The sequence below is a fragment of the Uloborus diversus genome, unplaced genomic scaffold (genome assembly GCF_026930045.1).
Source record: "Uloborus diversus isolate 005 unplaced genomic scaffold, Udiv.v.3.1 scaffold_892, whole genome shotgun sequence".
NCBI lineage: Eukaryota > Metazoa > Arthropoda > Arachnida > Araneae > Uloboridae > Uloborus > Uloborus diversus.
Window position 1 is genome coordinate 60417 of NW_026559113.1, and position 10611 is coordinate 71027.

The window sequence follows — 10611 nt, forward strand, 5'->3', positions numbered from 1 at the left end:
AGCAGGGCTGGTTTATGAGGGTGAGTCATTAAATGAGTCATGAGAGATAATAAAATGTAACAAAAAATTGAGTTTTGTGATCTTTAATACCAATCATGTTTTTCCTAATCACGAATTGCTATAGGACCCTAGTCTTTGGGTGTCCTGTTTCTACTCATTGTTTTTAACGTAACCATAATTTGAGTTCATGGTGTCAAAATTCAAATGAACGGTAGGGGCTGGATGTTATGTGCTGGATAGGGGGACTTGGGGTAAAATGGGGCAGAATGAAAAATAAAATATTTTTGATAAAACGAATTGGTAAAAAAAAAAGAAGGTTATAAATGAATAAATAAAAAGATAATTCAGCAATAAATGAACATTTGGCAGTAAGTTACTGCCCCTAAGCCAAGATTAGCAACCAGCCACAGTTACACTGTTATTTTCTGTTTTCAAAATTTTATGCATTTTTTTTTCTCTGATTGCATCGATTATCTTAAATGCTAAAAAGTAAGGATTTTTTTTTTTAAATCTCGCCAATGAAAGACTGTCGAGTTTTGATTTATATATACTACAGATTTCTTAAATGACACATGATTTATCTCTATGAATCTTAAGTAACTAAGAAAATAAGGAAGTAAAATGAAGTTTAGGCTGAAATCTGCTCGTTGGACTAATTTGAAACTTAAAATGAAATGAACTAAAAATAAATGAATCAATAAAGAAAGCAAGCTACTTGAATTTTTTCTTTATCTAATTTTGGAAAAGTATAGTTGGTTTGCCATATAATTAAGTACCTCAAAAGAAAAGTTGCATTGATTTAAGAAAGAAAAAAAAATATTTAGCAAATTTGCACGACATTATAAAAAAAAAGTTTTAAAATTTATTAACCTGAAATTTCTAAAGTAAAGCAATGCATTTTTTTTTTTTTTTTTTTTGAGCAATCACTTTGCTTATTGCTTTTATTTGACTGTTTTTGGCGTCCTATGATTTTATTTTCCCACCAGCACCCTCTGCAGCATCACCGTGGACCGGCTCCTCACGATGCTGCTCCTCTAGCGAAAACAGTCTCCAGGTTGCATCCGTGTCCTACACACACGCGCACAAACACTCATACACACAACTACCCACACACTCATGCCTGCACACAGACACAAACACACATGCCTACACACACATACACATACCACCTACACACAAACACACATGCCTCCCACACACAAACACACATGCCTCCCACACACAAACACACACGCCTACATACACACGCACACACTCGTGATTGCGAAAAACATAATTTGATTCAAGATGACAAAATTCAAATTACTTTACTTTTTTTTTTCTTTTTATTTTTTTTTTTTTTTTTTTTTTGGATTTTACATTTTCCAATCATACGTAAAATTTACGGAAACATTTGGGAGAAAACGATTCAGTTTTCAAAAAAAAAAAAAAAACATTTTCAAAAGAAAAACACATGGTTTAAAAAAAAACCTTTGATTCTTTGGCACTATTTTTTTTCTTATTGGAATAGATTACATGAGCAACTACATAGTTAAAACATTACCATATAGGTGGCACAAAAAGCAGAGTAGATTTCACGCTCAATTTCACTATGCCCCATATTCTCCTATGTATCCCTAAGTGTGTTATAGTCAATGTCAATTCCAGAAAAATGTCATTTCACAAAAAATACGAGTATAGTGGATTGTCTTCAGCGTGTATTTTCAAACACTATTTCAAAGATGATTTTCAAGAATAGTTTTCTTTATTTTTGCAATAGTCACAAGAATTTTCTGTTGTCTCTTATGTACTTTTAAAGATGAAGGAGCACTAGGGGGCTTCTCACAAGCGTTTTCAGACGCAGGGCCCAGATTTGGAAGTGTGGAGGCCCCGGGGCAACAAAGGAGTGGAGGCCCCTAATCAGGGTTCGAAAAGATCATCATATTTCCGAAAATATCCGATACTTTGATATATATCCGAATATTTTGAAACTAGTGGTACCCACACGGCTTTGCCCGTAATAGAAAATTAAAAGGTCTTTTGGTTCGCCTGTATATTTACAAATAATGTATGGTGAATTTTCTCGCCAATTGGCTTGTGCTCATGTTACGGTTCCACGTTATGATAATTTCGCAATTTACTCGTCCATCTTATAATATTTTTGTTCTTAAAATTGGATTGGAAAAAGAAACGCATTGAATTTTCGAAACATCGCTTCGAGGTGCACACCCCCATGATACAAACTAACTTTGTGCCAAATTTCATGAAAATCGGACGAACGGTCTAGGCATTAGCCGCGTCACAGAGATCCTGACAGACAGAGATCCGGACAGAGAGAGGGACATTCAGCTTTATTATTAGTAAAGATATATGTATATATCCGATATTTTCGACCCGTGAAAGTTAGGATATTTTGTAAAAATTTTATTGTGGGGGCCCCTTTGTTGTGGAGGCCTCGGTGCGGTAGCCCCGCCTGCCCTCCCCTAAATCCGGCCCTGTTCAGATGCATTTACAAACTATTACTGTGGGGAAATGCAGTTTTCCTTTCGCATGTACCTTCAAATGTCTTCTCATATTTGCATACTGGAAACATGACCTTTCACAAATATTGCAACTGCTTAGTTTTTCATTGGTGTGTATCCTCAAATGGTTTTCAAATTTGAAAAAACAGAAAATGACTTTTTACATTTCTCACAAGTAGGACTGGGCGATATCAGAATTTTAATACCACGATATATCGCTCGCCAAATATCGATATTTTCGATATATCGATATATTCTTGGGGGGGGGGGGGGTTGCAAAGGATCGAAAAACAACAAAAAACATTTCCAAATATAATATCATTTCTCTAATTTAAAACTTTCCTGGAGGGGGGGGGGAGGAGGAGGGCGTGCTCAATGATATAGCTCAATGCATGACAAAAGTGCTTCGCAACGAAAAAGTTTTAGATATTCCATTCAATATTTTGTTTAAATCTTTCAATTTGAGCAGTCTCAATAATTTGAATGTACTATGAACTATATTTCGTATTGATGTCTTAAATAGTTTGTTTTTAGTCATTTAATAGCTTTTGCTTTAAGACTTTTTACTTTTTAGTTCAGTAAGATGAAGTAAAATACTAATAATAAATCTTTAAAGAATGTAGTTATAAAGGCACTGCAATTTTATATATAACTTAAATATTTCTGAGGGAAAAAATTTAAATTGAAAAATTTATTTATTTATTTTTTAAAAAATCTGAATTTTATCAAAATTAATGCAGTAACTTCTTTTTTTGGCGCTTTGAAATAAATTATAAGACATTTTTTTTATTTCAATAAAATTTTTCATAATTTTTAAAATCCACAAATTACGTATATTATTCATTTATGTTACATTAGTAAATTTTAAAAAAATGCTTAAAAATTGTACTTACTTTTTATCTTCATTCGACAGTTTTAGGTAAACCATCCAATAAATGTCCATTGGTAATCCAACCAATAAATTGACAAGCTCAGCTTTTTCAATCATACTTGGTACTTGTTACTCTTCCGAAAATGCGTAGAACTTTCACAAAGAACATATGCCCGTTCATGGTAGAACTGAATTCCATCTTCGTCAATGCATACAACTTTCACAAACAATACTATATCATCGCATTAATGTTAATGCGCACAAGTTTCACAAAAAACACTATTTTCAAGCATTAATGTTAACGCGTAGTGAAGGGTTGGTAAAAACCCGGGTATTTTTTAAAAAGCCCATGGACCCGGGGTTTTTTAAATAAAACCCCAAAAAAACCCAACTAAAGCTGGGTTTTTTAAAAGAAATGTGGGTTTTTTGTCTTTTTTTAGGGAAAATGTGGGAGCTTGTAACATATTCTAGCGTAAGTAAATGGACAAAGCACAAAAATTGTCTTGGGGGTAAAAAAAGCTGGAAAATTCAGCGTTTTCTGAAGAAAAGTAAAAAGACCAACAGTTAGGGCAAAGTTATTTCTCGAGTGATAAAATCTATTGTTCATTTTTAATTACAACATTTTTTTTTCATTTTACTTTATTGTATTTCATTTTGTCATGCAAAACTACGGATCAAGACATTTCTTTGAATTTTATTTTGCCTGTTTTTCTATGTCTGTGTACCAAGTAAGAAATGTTAAACTTTGTCATAAGATAATGAAAATATCATACATCCTAATCTGTTTTCTGTCCGACCGTTTGTAAAACCTGTTGATTTCTATAACGCCGAAACACGTGCCTGCTGTAATTGGCAATTTGTGCTTTTTGTTTTTTGATGTTGTTTTTTCGTACTTTACTGTTCAGCCCAAAGGTATTTATTTATCTCATACCTTGTTTATTCGAGATTTGTGACCTGTTAGTTTGCAGAAAATAATTCGCATGAAAGCCTTTTAGCTAGAGAAGTTTTTTCTGTACAATCTACAAATATTGAGAAAATCAGACGTGACATGACTTAGTCAAGATATTTTGAGTTATTTATTGACCAGTTAAAGAAAAAAGTTAAATATATTTATTTAAAATCTTTGAAGCATTTTTTATCACCGTTAAGAGTTAAGAAATACTATTAAAGTTCAAAATTCATTTTTTATGTCCATTGTCTGTGATAAGAACAAATAAAAAAGAAGTTTAAATTGTGAAAGTATTTAAATTTATTAACTTTTTTAAAAACTTCAATGAAAATTTTAAAAAACCCAAAAGTGGACTAAATAATGGAGTTTTTTGAATGAGTTTTTTCAAAAAAACAAATTGGGTCCAACCCAATTGGGTCCAATCCGGGCAACCCTGGCCACAACTTTAACAAAAACCACTATGTCCGCGCATTATCAGTAATGTCTGGCAAGAAGAGTTCAGTTTCACGGTTGCCGGAAATAACGATTTAAAATTGGATTACCGTGTTATGATCGGAATAAAAAATATCAAAGATAAAGCTACTATTTTCATTCAGTTATGATATGAGTTGCGCTCTTTTTGACACAACAGTTCGGATGGAAATGATTGAGCTGACGGCATATATTATTTAATCTCTTTTTTTTTTTCGTTTTTCATTTTTTTAATACAAACATTTCTGTTCAGTATATTTCGCAAACCTTTTATTCAACGTAATATCAATCGTTTACTTATGAACCGTGTTGATACCTCCATTGGTTAATTTTTAATTGTTGCATTAAGATGCTTTTTTAACCAACGCGCATTCACTTTTCAGGCCCCACGAGGGGCCATATCAGCCTTGTCAGAAACTAGGGGAGCGGTCCTTAGAAGGGCCCCGCTCTTGAAAGCTTTTTAGAGGGATTGGATCCAGAGACCAATCTGACAATAGGTCCACCTCGACCTTCGGTGGCCCTGAAGCCTCAATACAAAGTAACTTAAAAAACATTAAAAAAATAACTATAACGGATATAAATAATTAAACAAATGAGTTTCAGATATAGGTAAAAATATTAAAGCAGCTGATAACAAACAGCAGTCACTCGTTTTAAGAAAAAGGTTCACTATTCGGGGAAGGGGGGTCAGCAATCCAGTAGGCAGTGAAGGGCCCAAAATATCCGGGCCTGGTGACATCATTTATACACAACCCAAAGAAGAAGACACACATAAAATTTTGCAATAATTATTTCTGAAAAGATGAAATACTCACGAAGCAAGTAGACAGTTGAGAAAAGTTCAGTGGACTACTGTTCTCTGCCAATATTCGTAAGATAAACTTCGGTGCACAAACTAACGGATATTTCGTACTGAATACAAAGAGGGTCCGACACTTAGAATACTAAAAAAGAGAGAATTGACTCAAAAGAGCGCAAAATTAAGCACCAATAGCAAAATAGGACGCTTAACGAGATAAGACACCAGCAAGCATGAATCGCGATGTCAACAATGGCAATTGGTCACAGTTAAGTTTCATTTCAGTTCAATATCTGATGACCGCCTCCACGTTTGTTATGGAGATGATGATGAAATAGTTTCTCCTCTTCAATCACCACTGCCCCCCTACTCTCGGTTTCGCAACGGTCGTTTTAACTTTTCGTCTGCGATATTTTCTGCGCGGCAAAAAGAACCTTCAATTGCATTCTTGCAGATTCTCTTGCAGATTTTTTTTTTTTTGCAGGACCTGATTACCTAGTCAACTAGGCCTGAGGGGGCGTCAGTGGCCGAGCGGTCTGAGTGACTGCTTGACATTGGCACATTTGAGGAGGTGGGTTCGACTGCCACCCTCGCTCCGGTTGTACTTTCCCTTCTTTGTGATGTAAATTCTTTCAGATTGTAGTCCTCATCAAAATAAACCTGTGCAATTAAGCACCGAAAGAAAGAAGAAAAAGAACTAGGCCTGAGCTCCAAATCTTAAAGGGGCGGGGTTTTTTTTTTTTTTTAACCTCATGCGTAGCATTAAAATATCATGCTTTTTTTTTTTTTTTTTGAAAATAATAAAAATTCCTCTTTTAAAGAAATGTTTAAAATTATTTTGTGTTCACAAAAAGTGACAGAATAGAGACGGTGGCTTCCAAAGCAATGTGAGCCTTGGGCCTCACTTTTGGTTAGTCTGGCGGTGCACTACTTTAGTGCTCAACTTAAACAGGTGGTCATCTTATAGAGGTTGAATTACATGACATAGATCTAAGTCTCTCTGTGCCTGAACATAGCGGTCAACTTACAAGGGTGGTCAACTTAACAGGGTCTGTATCTGGTGAGCATGATCAACTTTTGGGGTAGAAGAGCCTAGTTGTACAGCAAAAGCTCTATGCATGATAGATTTCACACCATTTGCTGCCAAAGTAGGTTAAAAATTGCAATTTTACAAATTCCTACCTAACATAATCGGCTTGTATCTACTAAGAGAATGGTTTTCTGGAGTTAATTTTTTCCCTCGTTTGTAGCCTGTTGTTTTGTTCGAAAGGCAGGTAAGTGGCATCTTGATAGCTAGAGTAGTTGCTTCTAAAATTTGTGATTTAAAAGCTAACTTCAAGAATTTTACAGGGAGTGTCTCTCCCCCCCCCCTTCTTGCCAACATCATTAAAGATTGCATGAAATACACCGCCAGCCCAGTCAATGTAGTCGAGGACTGCAGTTTCGTGCTTATTAACACTCAACGCTATAACTTACTAAATATACCATGCCAGCCTTTAATCTTCGAGTTGACCCGAACCATTGCTTCGGTCACTCGCCTGGTCAGTGCTAATTCTATATTAGCTACCAGTTTGTTTGGCACTCTTGGCTTCCTTAAGAGGTTTTCCACCTCCAGTTCAGTCACTTCCTACGCAGAACTGATGAGTGCTAATAAGCACGAAATTGCCGTCCTCGGCTGAAATTGACTGGGCTGGCGGTGTATTTCATGCATTTCTGCCTTAGCCCTGGCTATACGGCAGTAACTTACTGAATGTATCATTAAAGATTATCTTGAATTCAGTTTTCAGGGCTTGCATTTCGAAAAGTTACCCTTATATCATTGAAAGTCAACCAAAATTACGCTTTTTGAGCTTCAATTGGGAAAGATTGCTGGTACGCTTAACGTTAGCAAATATGGTCTGCAATCGTGTTTTAAAGATTTCAATTTCAAAAAATTTCGGGGGATTAACTCTGAATCTGTCTTCTCCCTAACATTTCTAAAGATCGTCTAAAACTGCCTTTTTGCAACTTTAATTTTGAAAATTTTCGGGGGAGTGCACCCGAACCCCCGTTTTCATAGCATAAAAGTTAATAATCAACCATTGAATTTTATGAGATTCAATTTCATAAAAAGACCAGGGGGATGCCCCTGAACGCTCCTCTCCCTTTACATTATCAAAAATGGCCTAAAATTCATTTTTAAAACTACAAATTAAGAAAATTTCTGCGGTTGAGCCTTTGAATTTCATCCTCGCATCACCAAAACTCTTCTGAAACTGCATTTTTATAGTTACTATTAACAAAAATCGTTAGCGAGCTTCCGAATCGTCCTTTTATTAACATAATTAGATGATATAAAAATTGCAGCTTTAAAATTGCAATTTTTAAAAATAGGCGGGGGAGCACCCTTAAACCTCTTCTTCCCCAACATTACGAAAGATCGTCAAGAATGCTTTTTTAAAACCACAAATCATTAAACCCTCTGGGGGAGGAGCGTATTTAAAACGCATGTGATGGGGAAAAAAATATAAGCCTTTGATTTGATACATCTCTTTACTTTTTGACCTCGGAACAGCCATGTGGGATAAAAACACCGCTGATTCAAAAGAAAGTTTTAACCCCTTTGACAAGACCAAAAAGAGCCCAAAATTGCGTTTTCGGACCCTTAATTTTGGAAAACTTTCGGGTAAAGAGTCCTCGATCCCTCCTATTAATGGAGACGGTCGAGTGGAAACCTTGTCAGAATTTAGGACACTTGGACATGGAATGACCCAAAAGTGTATTCACACTAGAACTGTGATATAATGTCTTTTTGCGATACTCCCAAGAATATAGTTTTTCGTTCGTATGTATCGTCAAATGCAGGGTCAAGTTTTGGACTGTTCAAAACTGGTAAAAGACAGGACAGGAGGTTTTACCGCCCAAAAGTAGCTAAAGCTAAAGGGGTGTAATCTGACCAATCTGTAGGTATTTGCGGCAATTTTCGAAATGCATCAATATAAATATAATTGAGGTTTAATTATATATATATATATATATATATATATATATATATATATATATATATAATGAGTATTTGATAATATTTTTCTCGAAAATGTTCATTTAAAAATATTTAACTTAAAAAGTTGCCAATATCTCTATTGCATAAAAACTTACTTGTGTAACAGTTGGTAGAGTTATGAAAGTAAATTCCCAACATTACCAAGACAACCAATTTCAGTCCCATTTATAACCAAAGGAATGTTATTAAATGTACAGTATTTAGGTGCAAAAAAAAAAAAAAAAAAAAAAAAAAAAGAAAAAAAAAAGCTTAGTTTTTAATGTTTTTTGCAACTAAGTTTTACATGATGCCTTGGCGAAAACTATTTTTTAAATTATAGATAATAGAACAATAAATTCATGATTCAATATATGCACTTATGTTTTAAAGCTTGAGCAGCTTCGTTTTTTAGTTTATATTTTTAACATAACTGTAACAAAAAAAATTTTAATACATTGAATTAAAGTCAATGATTGCACTATATTTTGAACACTTTCTTTTGCACACATGCATAAAAGTTAAAAGATTTGGTTAATGTTATAGAAAGAAAACGAGCTTTTCACACCAATTTAATGTTCTTTTCCCATGATTAACATTTTTTATGTGATTTAATAGTTAACTCTCTAACTATCACCAACAGTGCAAAATTAAAACCAGATTTTTTTTAAAAAGAAGAAAAAAAAATCACCAAATTTGTCGCCAAGTTGTCGACAATACTTGGCGATATATTGCCAAGTATCCACCAAATTATACCACCACTTGAGTTTGCATTGAAATTAAGAATGACTTCCCCCCAAAAAGGGGCAAAAGACCCTTTTAGAAACTCACAAGTGCAACCAAATGGGGAGGTGCACAACTACACCCCACTAGCAAATTTCAACTTTCTAGGAGATACCGTTCTTGAGTTATGCGACATACATACAGACAGACAGACGTCACGCGATAACTCTCTGTAATTTACTCGGGAATCGTCAAAATGGATATTTAGGGCGTCTATATGCTCTTAGGTATATATGCACGTGTGGTCGGGTCGAAAAAAAAACTCAACATTCATTCGGGGGTGAGCAAAATGGAAATTAAGGTCCATTTTTGAGCGACATTTTTTTCGCAAACACAATACTTTCTTTTTTGTAAAAAGAAGCAAATAAAAAAAATTTTGGGAAAAAAAATAGAACCAACTTCAAAATTGCTCTAAAAAGTTAATTTAACTTTTTTCATTAAACATCATCGATAATACTTTTAAACATAATTTTTGAAGTTGGCGCAAAAACAAAAAGTAAAATACAGTGTAACAATGCTTCGTTCATATTTTTTTCAGAAAATCATCCAAAATTAGGAACGAAACATTTATATTGTTACTCAAATATGCTGTTATCAATGTATAATGTATGTGGTAGTGAAGAAACTATGCCTGGTAAAATTTATAGTTGTAGTTGAGCTACAGCTGTGAATGATCTTATCTATCATTTTGCGCCAACTTCAAAAATTATGTTTAAAAGTATTATCGATGGTGTTTAAACAATAACATTATTTTTCACTTTTTAGAGCAATTTTGAAGTCGGTTCTTTTTTATTTTTCAAATTTTTTTTATTTCATTCTTTTTAGTGTAAATGTAGATATTTCAGTAAAAGTAAGAAGTTACCATCACAAAACTTTACCTTATTTTTTTCATAAAAATGCTCCATACTAAAAAAAAACTATAAGCACAAATCAAAGTTAAGCGACTGGCACTAAAAATTTATCTTTGTTCCTCTCTGGAATTCATTTGTGTGCTAATTTAATTATAACTATTTAAATATCCCCAACTAATTTGAATTTCACAGCTCACCAGTTGCTTGTGATGCAATCCTGTATAGTTGAGGCAAACATAACCTAGGAGCATTGTGAAGTCTAAGCAGATCCTAATCACTGCATCACCTCTCTTCCAGGTTAGCTTTACCACCACTATGGAGCAATGACACTGAAGAAACTTGATGCTTGCTTCAGAGAAGCCTTTAT